Consider the following 20,194-nt stretch of genomic DNA (forward strand, 5'->3'; position numbering starts at 1 on the left):
AACCATTTCTCTTGGAATGGCACGCCTGTTCAGCCGCCCTTGTCAACCATTTGGGCCCAAATAGGAGGATGGTTAGGTCTGCATTTCTGAGCCTTTTGCACCCCATTGACACACCACTTGGGTCCAATTGGCAAGCCGTCTGCTTCGAAATGGCATACCAGTTATGACCGCCCATTGCACCACTTGTCTTCAAGTGACTGGCAAGTTGTCTGCCAGTCACTTGAAGACTCGGAGAACCATCATGTTCAGCGGTTGAGAGCTGCTCATTGAAATATGCATATTTCTGGAAGGACGATGCTATATGTACTACGTAGTGAAGTCCCACCGGAAATTGCTATACGCACTACCCATATAGCGCCATCTATGAGGCTCTGTCAGGAACTCCCGAGCTTGCTTGGTGGCGGGCTGACGCGACCTTCGTACGAACGGCAAAGTACCTGCGTACCTGGTTTCGGCCACAGCAAAGTTTGCGCTGTAGTCATGGGCGTGAAATAGATTATGGCTGCCCACAGGGCCGTTTACGACACGTTTGAGCATTTAATCGAGGCAGGAACAGAAATTACGCGGGCAGCCGGTGCATAACATACGGTGTTGATCAACATATCGTATGTTGTGTCGGGCCGCCCGCGTCATTTTTTTATTTTACTTTCGAGTTTTGTGTAATGACCCTTTGCAAAAAGGCGGGCAACACTGAGAATTCAGCGGTGCTAACACTGGTGGTGAACGCGACGACGCCATTAGAAAGGAAGCAGGTCGTAGCAACGCCGTTGCGGTTGCACGTTTTCGCCCACGGCTTCACGAGTCTGTTGCCCCACGACGCGTATGCAATTACGTGGACGGTGGACGGTAGTTACTCCATAGAAACTCTGTGCTCGCAGACTTTTCGCTTCCTTTCTAATGGCGGCGCAGCGGGTGCACAGTGTTGCCTGAGTGGCTTGCTGCTTTTCCGCCAACGATTTGGCCATTTTGCAAAGGGTCTATCAAGTATGTATCTATAGTAGCCTCAAGCTGTCTACTCCTGGGTATCGCCAACTCTCTAAATAATATCCCACGGTGGCTTCATTCGCCTTAATAAGATTCTGAGATCCCTGAGTGAGATGTCTAATACGCTACCCCGTGCCTCTTAGCGCATGTGGTTTCGGCGGCGCACAAAACGCCAGTTTTAATTGACTACGCAGCAGTTAACTAAAGCATGTTCTACAGGAACTCTTGAGTACAAACGGGGGAACGCGCACCTGTGCTTTTAGCTCGTATGTGTTCGTACACCTTGCCTCGAGCTGTTAAAGTTGGCTTTTCCGCATGGCTGTTAAGCTGTGCAAGAAAGTCGTCGGGGCTAAACGTGATGGTAAGAAACGCTTCTGATGTAAAACAGCTAATCCATAGTGTTTACGAAACTCTTAAGACACATTCTTTTGCAGTGTGACCTTTAAACGTTTCACATCCCTCCTCCCACTCAGCCTTATTTTGGCAAATAAAGGCGCTTTCAACATGCAGACACAGGAAAAGGAAACCGGAAGATGTATAGAACTTTTATCCTGCATTCTTTCACGTGCATAATGTCACATGCTAGCAGTGCCGTTTGTCCAACACGGTTTACGTTGTGCATTGGAGCAGTTTCTTACCAACCTCCAAAGACTCGCCTAGGCAATTTCACATCACGAATGGTAAAAAAAAAAATCTGTAAATTATGTGGAAGCAATGCCCATCTCTTCATTATTGACATTTTCTAGTTTATCAGAGCTGCTGCAGCCAAGCATTGTGTTATTTATAAAGTATAAAATACAGAAAGAGGCCATTTCTAAGCAGAAGGAAATATAAATTAACATCTGCATTGTTTGAATTGTATGTTTTCCAACTGGCAGGGCAACTGCTATTATTTCTATGCCACATAAGGTGCCCATGATTTTGCTCAAGTACGTGGACCCTTAGGTGGTTACATGCTCATAAAAGAATTCTGTGCTACCTTCATTCACACCCTGCAACTCGTCCGTGCCCATGGTGAGCATGCAGGGTGCACGTGTGACGCTTAGCATGATAAACTTCAGGCGACGTCAGCTCAGTTGTACTGAGAATATGTCTACTCCAGAATGCTTAAATAACTGAATCAATCATGAATAACAGTCAACTCAAAACAACCTGAAAGAAAAGAAGCACCACCTACCCTAAAAGAAAAAGATGACAAGAAGAAACGGGTTAACTATTTTAAATTGTTTTCAGGTTATCCAAAAATAAGTCTGCATGCAAAAGGTCCAAGAAAGGCTGTTGTTTCTTACACTTTCAAGAAGACATCAACACTGCTATTGTTTTACAATATGAAGTAAATTTTTATTACACCACATCCTCAGCTTCAATTGAAGTTGTCCTTTCTGGGTGACCTGTAAAACCAAAGATGCAATACAATTAGCAATACGGCTATGTTGCTTGCATAAACGATAAAAAAAAGCAAAAAAATAAACATGGCAAAACCCAGGACCTTTGTTGCGTTTTTTCATTGTGTTATTTTTGTCTTATGGCACAATTTGAATTCTTGAAACCAACTTTCGTGAAAAACCTATTGAGCACGATTTTCCATACCAACCATTACTGCATTAAATGGCTGCACAATACTTTTTGCCTGAATGTAAATGCGGCTAAGAAATTTACTATTATTTTGAAGCAGCCAGTTTTTATGGCCAGTCACAGAAAATGGGAACAGATGCCGTTGGTGCAGGGCTGCATGCGACCACACCGTGTGAAGTGTTGTGCAATTTTTTTCCAAATCTGTTAGCCCGACAGGAACCACACCGCATGCAGAAGCTGTCGTAGTTTTTGTTATAAATTGACGTGAACCTTTTTCCTCCTCACTTAGAACTGATCTCCTTTTTTTACTGTTTGGTCCCGTTTACAGTAAGAACTACATTTCTTTAGGAAAAAGGAACTGCCACCCAAATAAAACCTGTACTTCTGAGTCAAAAGAGCAATGCACAAGATTAGAATCATACTACACAATGGGAACATATACATGTTGCCCCCCCCCTTCCCCCACCCCCCCACGCTACCCCAGCACTTGCACCCTCCCCAATGCCCTCTCCTTATTCTTGCCCAAAACAATGGATTTGCCCCCTCAAGATAAAATTCTGCAGACGCCCATGCTAATACATACGGAACCAGTAAAAGTGTGCAGCTGGTCGAATTGGTTCTCAATGCATAAATACAAGGCTGCTTCAAAGAGAAACGAGGCATTGGTGCCTTCCTGGTATGTTCCACAACTTTCACTACAACCTGGAACGATGTTTTGGCCCTGAGAAAGATTCAGTACACTAATTATATACGGCACTAGAAAGCGGATACAAGCATTATCACTGACTCGATCCCCCCATCTCCTATTATTAGCTTCACACTTATTCATTAAAGTTTTCTCCCTCTCTCACACTTGTTGATTAAAAAAGCGCTTGTCCTTATGCGTTATCGCACTTGTAACAATGCATGAAACGGCATTTAACAAGGTGAGGGGAAACGCGCACCAAATTCAGTTGCTCGGCCGGCTGAAGGAACCACGCGACATGCATGCATGCTCGCGCATCGGGTGGAAAGGCTGGTGACGGAAATATAAGCTCGGCGGTCGACGCGGGTCTCCAACTTCAACATCAGTAAAGCAAGCGTTACGGGACAAACCAACGAGGCCAGAAATACCTACCTTCAGACTGGGCAAGCCGTCTTCGAACCACTGCGGCGTGTTGACGGCGCGATCGGGAAGTTGCCACGCCAGCTTGACGGCCCTGGCGCGAATCGTGTGCATCAGCCCGGCCCACGATTCAAGACTTGCGCTTTATTACCATGATTTGTCGCAACGAGATTGGCGGGGTCGATCCATCCATGGATCGGTCAAAAGCGACGAAAAGCAGCCATGTCGACCGGCCGACGTTTGAGACCGCGCCATAGATGGCGCTATATTGGTAGTGCGTATAGCAATTTCCGGTGAGACTTCACTACGTAGTACATATAGCATCGTCCTTTCTGGAAATAGATCGCTTGATACTTTATGCGAGTACAGCAGGCACGTGCAAGATACTGTGGAGAGGAAAAGCAGTGATGCGTATTGATTTTACATTCTATGGGTGTTGCTTGTTTACCATATGTCTTTTAGAGAGGCGAAATGCGTGCCGGAAATTGCTGCAGAACATCGTGAACTTCTCAACATTTTAAAGACACAGTTACGCAAGATTAAATAGAAGAAACTTTGGAATGTGAAAGATGGATCAAAATTTTGTGGTCTTGGTGTCAGCTTGCTAAATCCACATATGTATGTGTTGATAGGAAATATTTTTAGCAATATAGGTTAGAATATGGCAGGTTGTTTTCGCTAAAGATGCACCGCTGTCTCCTAGCGTTCACTTTGATAAAATCAACTCGAGCTAACGTCTAGGTGACCGGTAAAAAGCGCAAAGGCTCATGGGTACATCGTCTGCTCCAGCCACTTCCGGTTCGAGATCTCGCCTGGCCTCCCATACGCCGGCGGCTTTCACGCGCGTGTGTGCGTGTTGTTTATTTGTCACAGGGTGCTAGCCTTTCAGAGGAGTCTTTACTAGGATTCATCGTTGTTATTCAGTGAATGTGCGATGCATGACCGTTTTTTTTTTTTGGCTGAAACAGATGAACAACATGCACACATTCGCGTGAAAGCCGCCGGCCTACGGGAGGCCACGAGAGCTCTCGAACCGGAAGTGGCTGGGCTCCACGGGAGCAGACAATGTACCCATGAGCCTTTGCGCTTTTTACCGGTCACCTATACTTTACGCACAGGACCATTAAATTTGTGGATATCTATAGAGGAATGAGGGAACTTGTAAACCAGCAAGAAAGGGGGACCGCTCCTGCACCACATTTTAGTGTAACCATGTATTAACGACAGGGACAATAGATGGCATATTATCTTTAGCAGCAGAGAGCAAACAGGTTCGCAACGTGCATTTTCTTTTTTCGTCTTTGTTGAAATGTTTGAAATTGAGAGGGGACGCTCCCTTGCAGGTAATCACAGGCACACAATTAAGTTTGGTTTCTGTAGTGTTCTTACCTAATTTGCATGTATTGCAAGTGCCTGGAACAGAATTTTGATGCAATACTGTACTGCAGTGAATCTTTTTTTTTTCTTGTGCTGCGTGCACATTTGTGATGAGATGGTGAGGCAGGAAGTGCTGCAACAAATCCAGTGTAGTTACGACGTTAGGCCCCAGTGTTGTACCTGATGCTGCCAGTCGCAAAACCTTCCATGTGTCTTCTAGGCGACGCACGGAAGGGCAGTGGCATCGGGTACAAGCAGCCAGACCTCATTGTGGTAACCTATAAAACATAACACGCCATTAGCGGTTGACCAAGCTACCACGTGCCTATAAAACCAGTCAAGATTTGGCCCTTGGTCAAGCTTTATATTCATGATTCTTCTTTGATGACACTGACCAGCTGTGCTGCACTGCCACTACCTTGTCAACTAGGGACAACTGCATCACCCGAACTCTTCCAAGCCTTACGTTCTCCTTCACCACAATGGGCGCACCCAAATCTCGGAAGGCTTCACCTATCGTTACATGCTTTTGGGCATATACCCCAATTACTTTTCTATTCCCCATTCTCAAGTTTGCACCTTGTGTTTTAAACTCAACATTGTGTCCAGAAAAATGTTCAATTCTCAAAATTTTCTGTAATCATAATTTGTTTGCATTATGATTTGAAAAGATGGGTTTCAGGTTAGAATTAACAAAAAAAATGTGAAGAAAAAGCTGCCATGAAGGGCAGCTCTGCCTCAGTGCCTGCCTGCCGGACACCAAACAAAAAGGGAGCAGTAGGTTTCCATTGCTTATGCATAGTCACTCACAAGCATTACCTAGTACATCATCATGATCATTGTCCCTCTTGTCATTGTCTGTAGCTATTGTGCAGTCACAGAGAAGGTCGGACTCACTCTCGGAGACAAATCTGAGGTTTTAAGCAGACGTTCCTGCCCGAAATATTGCAAAAAAAACTGCCTTTTTGCTAGAGACAATGCCACCACCACCATTCCTCATGTGTGACACGATTTTTGTGTTAACTATGCCAAACAGGTTTTTTCCAAAGTTCTGAAGAGCCCTTGGTGTTAAATACAGGTACTTTAACTGATCACTGACCATAAAATTATCTTTGGTGCCAAGAAGCACAGCACTGCCGTCAAAGAGAGAGGCTCGTGATTTTCACTGGTACAAGTTCCAATGATGAGTACAGCTCTGGCTAGAGAAGTCATGAAAACAACCAAAGAGTTTGTTTTCATGACTTCTAGTGACAGCTGCAAGATAGCAGCTACGAGGGTTAGGTCACGCGTGCTGCCTCACTGTGGGCAAATTGCATGAGGCCCAGCTCATGTTGGTTGCAGAACAGTGCCTAAGAGAATTCATCAACAGTGCGCCGTCAGTTTTTGCAGCTGAGACTTTGCATTTAATAAGAACTTTATTAGCCACTGCACATTACACCACTCAGGAAGCCAGCCCTGCATTCCACACAGCACCATGTCGCCTACTGGGACCAGTTCTTAAGTGCCTTGCCACGGTGACGGTGGAGCTAGTGAAGGGGGTAGAGCTATTCCAGGATCTAGTTCACTGTGCCACGTCACCAATGTCGAGCTGAACCAGAGGCTCCTGCAGCTGCAGGCAGCAGTGTGGAAAGTAGGGAAAAGTGCTCCAAGTCCTGTTGCTGAATGAATGCCCTACCGGCACACTGCGCTGCCTGCAGATACCATGCCAACTGGCTGGAAGACAGGGATGCGCTGGATTGCGCATTGGCTCAGAGGTTTACCCACACATTGCAAGCTCTGGGGTACCTTCCAAGCTGTCCAGATGCCTCACGGCAACCGCAACCCACTGGAAGTGATGTGATTGGCCCAAGTCATTCTGGGCTGCTTGGAAGCAGTTATACACCTGTTTTGGCGAGAAAAGAAAAACAGATTGCAGCCAAAAAATTATTTCGAAGCAATAAAAATAGGCTTTAAGCATAGGAAAATAACCCACAGGAACATTATATATACAGCTTAACCCATTTATAACCATATGGGATATAACAACGAAGTCACGGCACCATCAAGTTCGCTATATGATGTATGGTAAACTAATACCGCATATTAGTTAGACTTATTTTTCTTATTATTGGTTATAACAACTGAGCCTTAGAACAATTGTGACCAGATTGATGTCTCGGGTGGCTTAAAGCTCCTAGATAAGCTTAGTAAGGTGGCTCGAAGTCAGCGGTTGATAACCGAAGATGTCCAAGTGCAATGAAGTACCCTTAAAAAATTTTGCCGATACGTCCGGCGTATAGCTAAGAAATTTTGCGGGTACGTCCGACATACCTAGACACAGCAAAAATTAAAAGGAGTGTGTATATAGGACGCCAATGCGTACAAGCATGCACGTAGTTGCAGATCAGCCCCAGGTATATTTTTGAGGGTCCCATCCTGCAGGGATACCCAAAAGTCTGCTTTTATGCGCAATAATCTACAGTTATAATACTGCCTCCTAATGAGAAATATACAGGGTGTTGCAGTATACAGTTTACTGTTGCAACACCCAGCAACATACATGAAAGGTGTTGCAGCATACATGAAAAAAAAGTTTTCAGCGAAGCCACTCCACCCATTACCGCTCAAATTTTGCACGAATGTCATATTTCAGATTAGTTTAAAAACGGACCAGGCACAGTTACTTCTTGGCAACGAAAGGCATTTTTGAAGTGCAAATAAATCCGATGGCCACACATCAGTAGGTACACTTGAACACTCAAAAGTGGCCTTTTTAAGGGTTTTTTTTGTGTCCCACTTTGACATAACTTGCGAAGAATTAAAACACCTGGTCATGGGTGGCGTGGGCAGCTTGTTTGCCGACCGCGTCAAGCTTGTGCAGCAACAAACGATACCCCCTGGGCACGTAACACGAACGTACACTTTCTCATTGATGCAAATAGCACGCAGCTATAAAACCTTCGTGGGACAACAAACATATACAGTGAAACACGTTACCGTTTACCGTCGTCACAAATTCACCCGCCGAAGTTCTGACTCTCAGCACTGCTTGAATGTATCACAAGTGGCGACGAAATATAGTCACAAAGGTGCCGGTAACAATTAACTCATACTCACACGTTGTGGGCCAGCCAACTACAAGTAATTCTTGTTTTTCTTGTTTTTCGCTGAATTTCTTGTTTTTCGCTGAAAAATAATTCGTTTTTTGCTGAATTTTGCTAAAAAAAAACAAAGCGCGGGACGCGAGCGTTCTCCTTTATGGTGGCAGGTACCCTTGTCTTGTCCATAATATGAAGTACGCTTGCCAAAGCTGTTGTATTGTGCCATCTCAAGCATTAAATGCAGCTCTGCAATGGTATATCGTCCTCTCGGAGTGACTGCACATGCGTGGCGTGAGCTGACAGTGCCAGACAGAGTGGCTCACTCGAACCCCTTGTGGGCATCTCTTGCAGCTGGAGCTGTATACCACACAGCTGAGTCCCACAGCATTAGGTGCAAAAAAATATTCTTTGGAGCATTTTGTTGCTTTCAAGGAACCTAAATGCCCGCAGGTGCTTTGACGGGCTTAAAGGGGCCATGTAGCCAAAATAAATTTGTTTTATTCGAAAGATTTGATCATTTCGTGTTTTATAGTGCCCCCAGCGCTTGTCTGGCAGCAAATGATGCCGCATTCACTACGAAATTAATCAATTTTGGTTAACATTTTGATTCTCCCGCCAAATCGTGCATTTCCGTGACGTTTGCCATGAAGTCATAAGTGCGCATATTAGAAGGAACTTCCACTGCGTCATTTGGCTCTGCAGCATTGCTTGACGTCAGTCCTCCCGGATGGCGCTACCATACTCAGCGACGGACCGTTGTGCGTCGTTGCTTTGTTTTTGACCGTATTTGCACCTGGGTTGTTTTTGTTAAGGTAGAAAATAATCATTTTGTGAAACATGGTGTTCACTCGACAAATATGGTCACATAAGACACCGTACCTTATGCCAATCGGCCAGTGTCATCTGAGACAACCCCAAAGTGCCACAGTATTAAAATCAGTACGCATCGGTACTTCTATTTTATGTGTGCTTTCGTAACTTCTACTGTTTACCCCAACATTTTTACTGCTATAAAAAGAATGCCCCTAAAATGTGGTGTCAGTACGATTCTAACAAGGCAATCTTTCGAATGAACCAAATTTGGGTGTTGTCTGCATGGACCCTTTAAGCTTTGAAGGCAAAAACAACTTCTTTATCGCTACATCGTATTTTCCAATCGTTATACACTTAGCTTTTTTCTTTTGGCACGACTTCGACCTACATATTTTCTAATATACCATGTTTGAGTCTTTCTTCCTTTTCTTACCTCGTGGGGCATGCACTATTCTAAAATTTTCATATTTCCAATTCAGAGTTTCTTTTCATTTTCTGAAGCAGCTCATTAGCGCCTAAAGCTCCAGATTCTGGCCAATCTCCTCTGTGCATATGTGCCGCAAAGGGAACAACGCCACAACTTTGTTCCATTGCTGGCAAAATGCGATGATACCTCAGTGGTTCAGTAAAAAAAATACCTCAGTGTTAACACATCAGGCTGCTACCGTAAAAACTAAGGTTCAAATCCAATCGGATCATTTCATAGTGGGACTGGTGGCACCCTGTCATCAGGTTGGCACCCAGTCTGATGGCACTGATGGCACCCTGTCATCATGGCACCCTGCCATGCCGGTTGGTCAACTAGAAGCTCTGATAAGATCTCTGGACACACGATGCATGCATGAAACCGGGCTTCCATTGTGTCCGAATGGTTATTTGAAAACCACCAAAAGGGAACGGTCCCAGATATAACAATACACGCATCTATCAAGAAGAAGTACAATATATCTTACCTTTATCTCATAAACCACGTATCAGTATACGTTCAGATCGTTCATAGATGCATTTACTTAGCGAAAGAGAAATCGTCGCATGGGTTTGTTTTGTTTGCCATTGGGGTCTTTGAGGTTTGGTGATCCACTGGGTGCACTTTCAGTGAAGGTTTTGATGCACTTTTGATGTTAGACAGTAATTGCGCTTCTCCCAATTTTTGGGGGGAAGGAATGGTAAATGTTTTTACTTTTTACAGCAGCGGATCTTTTTGACCGGACGACAATATCGATTAGCCGACAATAAATAAAACGCAGTGTCTAGAGTTACGTCCGACGGAACCCAAAATCGAAAACTAGAGTTACGTCCGACGGAACTTTAAGGCAGTTTCTAAAGTTACGTCCGACGGAACTCAGAATTGAAAACTAGGGTTACGTCCGACGTAACTTTCAGCCAGTTTCTAGAGTTACGTCCGACGTAACCCAAAATTGAAAACTAGGGTTACGTCCGACGGAACTTTAGGCCCGTTTCTAGAGTTACGTCCGACGGAACCCAAAATTGAAAACTAGAGTTACGTCCGACGGAACTTTAAGCTGGTTTCTAGAGTTACGTCTGACGGAACCCCAAATTGAAAACTAAAGTTACGTCCGACGGAACTTTAGGCCAATGTTTTGAGTTACGTCCGGCATAACGTAAAGCACAAAAAATTTACAGCTCTTGAAGACTCTTGAACCAATTTACATGGTTCAAGAGTAATTAATAGGGCTCGGTGTCAGTTAATATTTCAACCCGATTAATTGGCATCGATTAATTCGATTATGCATGGATTATTCGGTTGTTTTTTTTAGAAAAAAAAATGACCAAAAATAATTATGTAGTAGTACATATCAGATCAATATGCTCATACACTTGTTCCGACACATTCCGGATGAGGTAAGTACGTCATCATCACGGCGCATGATGTGGACGCGACGCTTATCAGCTCGTTCGTCACTCACATTTTTTCTAAAAACAGGAACATCAGCGGAACAGGAACAGGAACAGGAACAACAGAAACAGGAACACCATGAGTGCCGATGGCGCCAATTAATCGCGCTTTTCTTACTACAGAAATAGTTTATACAACGGCAAAACGGTATGTATAATTGCCCACTGGTTGTTTTTTGTACCGTGTATATTTGTAATTTTTTATTTGAAATTTTGCCCTGTGGCATGAAGATACACGAGTTGTGATAAGAGTTGTCGATGAAATATTATTGAGTAGCTATTTTCCCGTCTGTTTTCTGTTTTAATCACTGCCATCTTTTCGCATACTGGCATCGTTTTCTGTCTTGACGTAAGGCGGGTTATTTGAACACGAATATAATACTCGACATGCTTGCGTATAATTTCAACATGACATTTTCTTTCTGTTGCTCAGAAGCTTGAATTGGTTAAAACAATTAATCGTGACTAAAGCATTAATCGATTAATCGGAAGGTTAATTGATCAATTACCTACCACTAATAATAAATAATTGATTAGTGATAATAAAGCGAATGTCCTGGTACTCCTTTATTTCTTCACAGAATAAAAAATGTCGATACATTTTAGTTAACTGATCTGGCTGATTAATAAAAAACGTATTTTATCAAAGTCGCTACTATTATGGACAGAGTGGGTGGTTTTTACGCCCATTTGTGATGTGGAGCAAACAGTCACTTTATATTCAGATGCCAGCAAAATGATATTGAAGTGAAAAGCTGAAATTTTCTCTTGAAGGAAATGGTTCGCACATTATCGTCCAGGCATTAAAAACACCCAAGCTTAATTTTTGCATGTACATTTTACGGAGATTACATAGGTGGGCATGCAGTAGATGGGAAACCACGCAGTAAACTTTATAAATGTTGGATATGGAAAGAAGTCTACAAGGACTAGTACAGAAAATTTTTGAATTATTTAATTGAAAAATCCATCAACCCAGCCGGGATTCGAACCCACAGCGCTGCATCGTACATCGTACGTCGTGTATCGTACAAGTGACAGATTACACCTATGGAGCGTCATGGTATTGGTGCCGTTAGCTGTATTGTTTTTTAATGCTTTACGTTCGCCAGACGTAACTCAAAACATTGGCCTAAAGTTCCGTCGGACGTAACTCTAGAAACTGGCTTAAAGTTACGTCGGACGTAGCTCTAGTTTTCAATTTTGGGTTCCGTCGCACGTAACTCTAGAAACTGGCTTATAGTTCCGTCGGACGTAACTTTAGTTTTCAATTTTGGGTTACGTCAAACGTAACTCTAGAAACTGGCTTAAAGTTACGTCGGACGTAACCCTAGTTTTCAATTCTGGGTTCCGTCGGACGTAACTCTAGAAACTGGCTTAAAGTTCCGTCGGACGTAACTCTAGTTTTCAATTTTGGGTTCCGTCGGACGTAACTCTAGACACTGCGTAAATAAAAAGCTGAGCACGGTTGCCAGCTCTGAAAACGTTCAGTAAAGGCTGGTGGCATAAATTTTGTACAGCACTAGGCAAGTTCTAGGGAGAGACGCAGAACAATGAGCTAATCTCTGCCCACGTAAGCAGACCAACCGTAAATAACATGCTATTTATTTTGCAGGTGATCATGTTTTTCCAGAGCGTATTCTACATCAGGCCATTTATCACTTGCCACACAACTCACATGTTTTCTTGCTTGTAGTCAATATATGTTTCTTGGCATCCGCATCTACCCACTTTGGATACCATATCTATGATTATGTACGGTGACTGCAAACTAGGCACAATTTAGAAGTGTGAAATTATCTCCAGTATAATTGCAGTGTGAGAACATCTGGTCGACATGGTCGGAAAGCATCTGTCAAAAACTAGTCTCGAGGTTAATCGAGCATTTCAAGCAGAGCTCATTTCATTGCTTTGTTTGTCCATTTTTGTAATGCCTTTGGCACCATATTTATTTTATTATAGTCATGATGCAGAAAGAGGCCTTGATGCACATTTCCTTGGTTCACACAAATTATCTAGATTAGACAAATTTCGTGGTGCATAACGTCCTAAAAATGCTCAGATGGACAGAGGAATGAAGTGAATCTACTTTATTTCTCATAACGTATGATCAAAGCTTTAAGGTGGCGGTCCCACACCCGCCATGTTGGAATTAGTTCAGAGTTTGCCACCAGACTACGCCACCCACCCGTGGCGGACGAAAATACCGGCACAGGCTTTCCGGGCGCGATGTTCCCCATACCGGCGTCCCCTCCCCTCCGCCTGCGATTCGCGAGGGGAGACGCTCCTTTTGTCCGAACCTGAACCATGACCAACCGATTCTGTTCGCCGCTGTGCACGGGGGGGGTTGCTGGATTGGCCCTGCCTTCTTTCTCGCCGCGAGTTGCTCGGCGCTCGGCTTCCGAAATCGCGCTGAAGAGCTTTTGCTCTGTACACGCGCGTAGCACAAATAAAACAAAATAATCAACTAAACGTTTCACTGTTGTTGGGGTGAAACGTTGGACGAATGAGCAATACGTATGTCGCCAAGATTGCCAGCGCACATTACTAAAAGAGCAGAAAGAAAGCTCGGTGTAAAGGAATGAAGAAAGAGATACTGTGAAAATTATCGGCGTCTCTTGATATATTTCAGGCGGTTTTTCTCAATGAACCGCCGCTAAATCGTCGGCATGGGCCGTGCGTATTTCCTTCTATCCTCGTCTTTCCCGCTGTGCAATAATGTCCTCTGTGTTGATGTCATGGCAACTTTAGCCGGAATCAGAACACCTTTGGTCCATAGTATGGGTTGCAAGCTAAGTCTGGCACAAAAGTTTTTTTATCGTATTACATACATAATACTGCAAATATAATAGACTGCGCCATATGCGCAAGTATCAGATGGCCTGTCTTCTATTCTTGCCTTCCGGCACCAAACGTAATTCATCATGCATGTTCAAGATAGAGGTCAAAAGATGCCGAAAGCATTTTGTCCGGTCAAAGGATGCGACAGGTGCGCTGTTGAATTTATCCTGGTGCTACTGTTCGAAATTTTTTTTCCGACATCACGTCTTTGTGGCATTCCACGTGATCGCCTCGAAAATATAACCAACATCTCACTGCGGCAGTCAACATTTCGTAGAACCTTTCAGCCCACATGCTTTGCACTGCAATCACGGCTTTACACCGGATGAAACTGAGCATAGCACGCCGAGTCAGAGGAAATATTTATTTAGCTTCCAACATAAATATTGCAGCTGGTGGTATGAGAGGGGGAGGGGGGGGGGCGAAGTGCGAAGACCATATCAGCTTCAGCATATACGTCGCTCAGCGGCTTCATGCTCCCACAGGCAAGCGCAGGAGATCGCAGGAAATTGCTTTTCAACCCACCCTTGCTTCCCGGTGGGAGTTGGCCGTGGCCGAACTCCGCTGTAAAAAAGGAAAAAAAGAATGGGTGAGATATGTGCACGCTATGAGCAAAAACAAATGATCTATAAGAAGAGCCAAGCTAACCTGCAATGGGGCAGTGATGCTAGTGCAATAGCAAAACGCGCGTTATAAAATATCACGGGAATGTTTCGTCAATACAATGGGGTGTTCTCGGGACTAATTTTGATTATTTATAACTACGCTTGAAATAATCATGCCGGATGCGGCCAGCAAAACGAAATGGTGAAATGGCGGTCAGGACACTTAGTTCAGCTATAAAAATATGTTTTCTACGTACTAAGGAAGTTTATGCATACCTGAAGGGGAAAAAGGACATAGAAGTGAAATTGAAAAAAAAATCACTAGGTAAAGGATAAAATAAACAAACAAATTTCGAGTCTACGTGCTTTTGCAACGGAAATTGAGTCCTAAATGTATGGTCGGTGTGAAATTACGTATGAACAGATTGCGAAATAATCGAGTTCTTTTGAAAGCAGTGCAACTGATACTTATCCTTTTTTTTTTTTTTTTTTGCTGAGAAGAGGAGGAGGGTGTGTTCAGGCGCCGATCACGTCCCTCAGCACCATCGTCACACGACCCATCGCCTCTTCGTTCCAGTGCACCATGTCCAGCCGGCGGTCCGACCCCATCCGCCTGTAAATGTGTCAGTGTTGATTACACTACAACCAATGTAGCCGGGACAACTTACCGCTCGTACAGGCAATAGCGGACACGACGTCTGCCTAGCACAAAGAGGCGATGGATTTCAAGAGCAACAACTCCGTCTGCGTGAAAGTAGCGCAACGAACAGGTTATTCTCTGCCGCAAACTGTCGTAAAGAGAGACATAGTACCCATAGTCAGCCCGAGGATCCACGCGTTCACGGCATTCAGAATTCGCCAGTGGGAGCTGGACCGCGCAGCGCGGGCCACCGGCGGCAGCGTCATCACGACAACACCACATCCGCGTCCGAGTAACAGCGCCAATACGACCTCCAAATCCGCAATCATTTGGTACGCGTCGTCCATGGTTCTGGCCTGTGAAAAAAAGAAGAATGAAAATGGCAGTGTTGATGCAGAAATTCTGAGCATACCCTTAGCTCAGAGGCAGAATTGCATCTGTTGTGCATACCAGACGCAGGTCGTTGGTGCCGATCATCAGGACGACCCTGGGCTCCATGTGGCGGAGGTTTCTCAGGCAACTAATTACGCGGGACACGGACACTTCCGTGTACGGAGTATTCGGTGCCATTTATATTTTTGTGATGGGTATAAATTTGTCTCCACAAATCCTTTGATTCTGTTCTTCGCGTTTCCGTTGATTTCGTTCTCGTTCATGGCGTTTTTTGTTCTGTTCACAGTAAGTCACTATACGGCAGGTTGCTTCGTGTTTACCTCTGTTCATCACTTTGCACCTCAGCATGTCACGGGTTTTCGGTCCACACGCTTCCATGTTATAGATTTATTATGATTATTATTTTTGTGAGGCCACCTGTCTTTTCTTTTTTTACCAGTGAAATCTCTATTCACGGTGCTGTCGCTGCCCTACACCTGTGTCAGGCTGAACTTCCAAAGGCAGCTGGCTATCCCTCTTGTTCTTGTGTTCCTCTCCCTTGCTTCTGGTTCCACTTATCCTAACCTTTCAACAGGACGTAGGTGTTGGAGGAGCGAACTAACTTGCTTCCAGATGTAGAGAACAATAGCGCCGTCTGAGTAAAGAGTTCTGCCAAAACGCTAGCTTTGGTCACGCCGGGTGAAACGAATCGGCCAAGATTGAGGGTCGGACTCTTGGCGACACGCGACGATGTTTTCTTGTTTTATTTTTATTTGGCGGGGGGGAAGGTAAATATACGCTGCTGTTAGGTTGTATGGGGGTTGTTTTCCACGGTGGTTTTCCACTTGCTCCTTCATCAACAACACCCTCGACGTATGCACGGCGGCAATGTTGGCTTCTCTGTCGACGCCAGAACATGCTGCTCAGAATGATTATACATATATAAAAAAAGATCGAAACACGCGACACCATCAACTAAAGCCTTTCTGCGTTTGTTTGGCCTGCTTGCTTTGGTAGTTTCTCTCTTGGTCGGAAGGCAGAATACTAACCCATTAGCGGGAACACGGAACAGATTTTTTTTTCCATTTTCAAATGCGATTATAACTACTTATAAGCTCCCGTTTCGAGTCAGTGCTCACCCTTGTTGCGTTCTTCCTTAGCTCGTGCGTGGTAGCTCATACCAGAAGCTGCGTACAGCATTGTGGAGGCTACATCGTTGTGAACAGTCCGCCTAATGCACCGTGAAGGGGGCTTAGAGCCAGGTGGAACCGCCAGGCCCCTGCGGCTTTCCTTCACGGTGAGTTAGGCGCACGCAGCTTCTTGTATGAACTCTAGGCAGGACACCGCGAGTCAACACGGTAAACAGTGTTTTTTTTTTTACTTCAAGAAAAAAAGAATTCTCGCTGCACATAAATTGGAGAAAAGCTGAACCTGCCGAGCCTACAAGCACCCCCCACCCTCCCTTCCACAATACCGTAGCGAATTCACCTCCGCAACTCACGACACCCCCCTCCCTATCTGAGGAAGTCCCTCTGAATGGGAGCCTGGTCGCGGCTCTTTGTAGTTGTTTGCTGATGGCGTTTTGAAAGTGTTTGAGAGGAGAAGGATGACTTTATTTGAGAAAGAAGGCCAAGCGGCCCTGTTGTGGGATCTGGGAATATGGGCAGGGGAAGATGGTTCGAATAAAGCGTTGTTATGGCACTTCGATTGTTCACTTCAGCACAATATGTCTGTGGTACCATAGCTATGAGAATAGCTATGGCATATAGCGAATTGTTTGGGCCGCTCGGCGTTCTTCCTTCCACTTTCTACAGGGTTGCCTTTTATTCAAAAAGAAAAAAAAAACACTGTATAGGAAGACTGCTACGTCGTAGCTTCACTCTCCAGGTAGAAATCAAAGCCTAAATTTAGGAAAGTATTGTATTTTATGTTGATACCGTTGTTCAGAGTTTATTTTACCGAGCATATATACACTTGCGGAGAAGCTAATTTCTAATTTCCATTTTGTTTTGAATGAATCGTTTCATTGAACAAGACAACTGATAGTATCTCCCAAACAGCTTGTTGACATTGCCACATCGATGTGGGTGGGGAGGGGGGGGGGCTTTTCTATTTTAGATGCGAAGCATCTCTTGCTCGGGTCTATGTCCCGCGGCGTCGGCGTCCGCACTCTACTATAAAAAAAATACTGAGGCCATGCCCGGTTTCGAACCCACGACTCTCTGGCCGCAACGGGAGGTACGCGGCGCTCTACGGCGCTCCACGGTCGCAGAGCGCTCTACGGCGCTCTGCGGCCGTGGCGGCTCAGTGGACAGGGCCGGGCTTTCCCGTTTCACCTTGTAGTGAGTAAGATCTAATTAGTCGTGGTGCAAGGGACGCGTGTGGGACTGGACGGGCATACCCTAGCATAGGTTCAAATCGTGCACCTAACCTTAGTTTTCGTAACATTTATTTTCTTTGCGCAAACGTTTTTACCACCACCAGTGGCGTAGCCAGGGGGGGGGGAGGTTTGGGTGGTTCAAACCCCCAGAAATTTTTATTGCTGGATGTTTTCTTGTCTTTCAAATGTGTTAAAATGTAATGTTGAATGTTGTCCTGTAAAAACTACCAATTATATATATATATATATATATATATATATATATATATATATATATATATATATATATATATATATACACGCATTAGGGTTGGGACGCAACCCCCCCCCCGAAATAAATTTCTGGCTACGCCACTGACCACCACCATCGGCTATTTATGGTGCCATCACCCAGTCACCAAATTTTCCAGAGATTGCATTCGATCTGACAGGAATGAGCTAATCAGTAATTATATTGCATGTGCTCGGCTGAATGAAAATTTTCCTTCCAGCAACGGGGTCATTACAGCGCCAAGATCATTGCATAATTTTGCTCTGCCAACAAAGTTAGATGCCACCTTTCCCAGCAAACTGAGGTCACACGTGAGGTCGAACTGCAACAGTACAGGCACTGACACAGCTGTTTATTGGAGACAAAACTTCCAACGCCGCTGCCTCCATACAAACTTTGCTGCGCTTGGAATGTGAATAAAAAAAAGAAAGCTGGCATACTCGGATGCAGGAGGCAGAGATTCACCAAAGCTGCTGCGAAGGAACTTTTATTGACCCTTGAAATACTCTCGGCTATGTAATGTTACAATAAGTTCATCAGAAGAAAGATGTGCTTGCCAATCAACGCGCAATGGTACACAAATTTCTTCACTTGCTTGAAATGAACAAGGTTACTGAACATGCTAACTACATGAAGGTTTTGCGAGAGGGGTGGGCTCTGCAACAGGGTCGGTAGTGACTTTTGTAACCTCATGGCAACCGCTACACTGGAATTTAAACTCCGACCAAAGGCCAATCCTTCGTTCCTCTTCAAACTCAAAGTGTCCTCCACCAGGAAAAGGGCACCGGTGTTCGCCAAGCTCTTGAGCAGCCTTCATGAAGTGGCCCACAGACACAACTCTTCTTCCACACACGCCTCCATTCTGTGCTGTCGGGACACTGACGTCCCTCTCAAAGGAAAGCTCTGGCAAAAGCTCCTGAATTCCAAGGCCGTCCCAGTAGTCAGCCATAGCTTCATGACTTGACGCAGACTGAGGTGATCTGCAATCAGCCGTGATGGTTGCAGTGTTGGTGTTCATCAGAGGCACTGCTTTGTGCATATTTTCAGCACGTTTTCTGTAAAACACAATGTCTCTTTACTACATGTGCACCAGCAAAATGCATAGCAAGAAAAAACAAAATGTCAGGAAACATATAAATGTGCAAATAAGCGCTAGTGATGTGCGCATAGTTCCTAAAAAGTGGGAGTCATAAACCATGTGACACTCCTGCACTTTCTAACTATTCGTGGGGTGCTTGCCTCTGGAGATGAGCAATTACAAAGGACATAGTGTGAAAACACCTATAACTGCTCTTGTATACTGATAGCGTCTGCCTCAGGATGGTAGAAGCATATGCAGCTATTGACTCTTCCAGCCAGCTACAGAATGACACCAAGGCAATTGAACAAATTACATAACGAGAACTAGCAGGAGTTCGTACTGCCCACAGTTGGTTTGAGCGCATTTTTTAGTGGGTAAATATGCGGCAAGCTGTAATAATTCTACCACCTACATGTTGGTGTATCGGTTTTTTTTTGCTCATGTATCCCAACATAACCCACAAAGAAGGGCCTCAAATTGACATAAAACCCAAGACGCAACCCCATAATTGGGCAGAAAACCTGTATCGCCTAGTTCCCAGATAAAGAAAGGAGGAGCTTATGGATAAGGTGAACAAAAGAGCACTACAAAAAAGGCATTGTCTAGCGTTCCGTCCAGACGGAACGATAAGGAATGCTAATGTTGCGGAACGGCAGCTGTCACTAAAGTTCTGTTCAGGAGGAACGCAACTCTCCGTGAGAGCAATCTGTTGATTTTTATCCAACCGAACACACCGCTTCCTCACACCGCCAGGGTCGTTGTTAATTAGTAATCTCTATTTAGTAATTATAAATGGTCGGACTACCTCTAGCTAAGTACGGAAGGAACTCCAAGCTGCTACCCCAAGCCTGCTTGGCAACATGAACAGAAAACAGTCTTTCTTGATATTTATGCAAAGGCAAAACCGCTTGTTTTAAAGTTGATTCATCAAAGGCAAAACCGCTTGAAAGTTAAAGTTGATTCATCAAAAGTAAACGGTTACAAAAAAATTTACAGACTAGCTTTGTGCAGCCATAGTCACTTATAATAATTACAGATTATCGGACGTAACCCTAGCGTTGGCTGCGTCGGCCTTGGCTTCAGTGAGCCGTAGCGGTTCAGCCGGTTGGGTAAAACCAAAATCGACTGCTCTAGCCAACTGAGTTGTAAGGCG

At 44.6% G+C, this 20,194-nt stretch overlaps 1 protein-coding gene and 1 long non-coding RNA gene across 3 annotated transcripts in view; both read right to left on the reverse strand.

Moving 5' to 3' along the window:
* Window positions 1–2,300: 2,300 nt before the first annotated feature.
* Window positions 2,301–3,901, reverse strand: LOC144158003 (uncharacterized). Its single transcript, XR_013319935.1, has 2 exons — window positions 3,677–3,901; window positions 2,301–2,375 (listed from the first exon to the last, which is right to left on the reverse strand). It is a non-coding gene; the product is annotated as an uncharacterized LOC144158003 (long non-coding RNA).
* Window positions 3,902–18,237: 14,336 nt separating this feature from the next.
* The window catches only part of LOC144159615 (uncharacterized), a 164,646-nt gene continuing 162,689 nt past the window's right edge, over window positions 18,238–20,194 (reverse strand). Inside the window, exon 14 of one of the 2 annotated variants that reach the window (XR_013320336.1) lies at window positions 18,238–19,015. The gene's annotated coding sequence lies outside the window, so the exon portion shown is untranslated. The remainder of the gene's footprint in view (window positions 19,016–20,194) is intronic. The other variant, XR_013320337.1, reaches the window with a different exon arrangement.

This window comes from Haemaphysalis longicornis, unplaced genomic scaffold (assembly GCF_048455015.1).
Source record: "Haemaphysalis longicornis isolate Haplotype H1 unplaced genomic scaffold, Haemaphysalis longicornis Haplotype H1 scaffold_10, whole genome shotgun sequence".
Lineage (NCBI taxonomy): Eukaryota > Metazoa > Arthropoda > Arachnida > Ixodida > Ixodidae > Haemaphysalis > Haemaphysalis longicornis.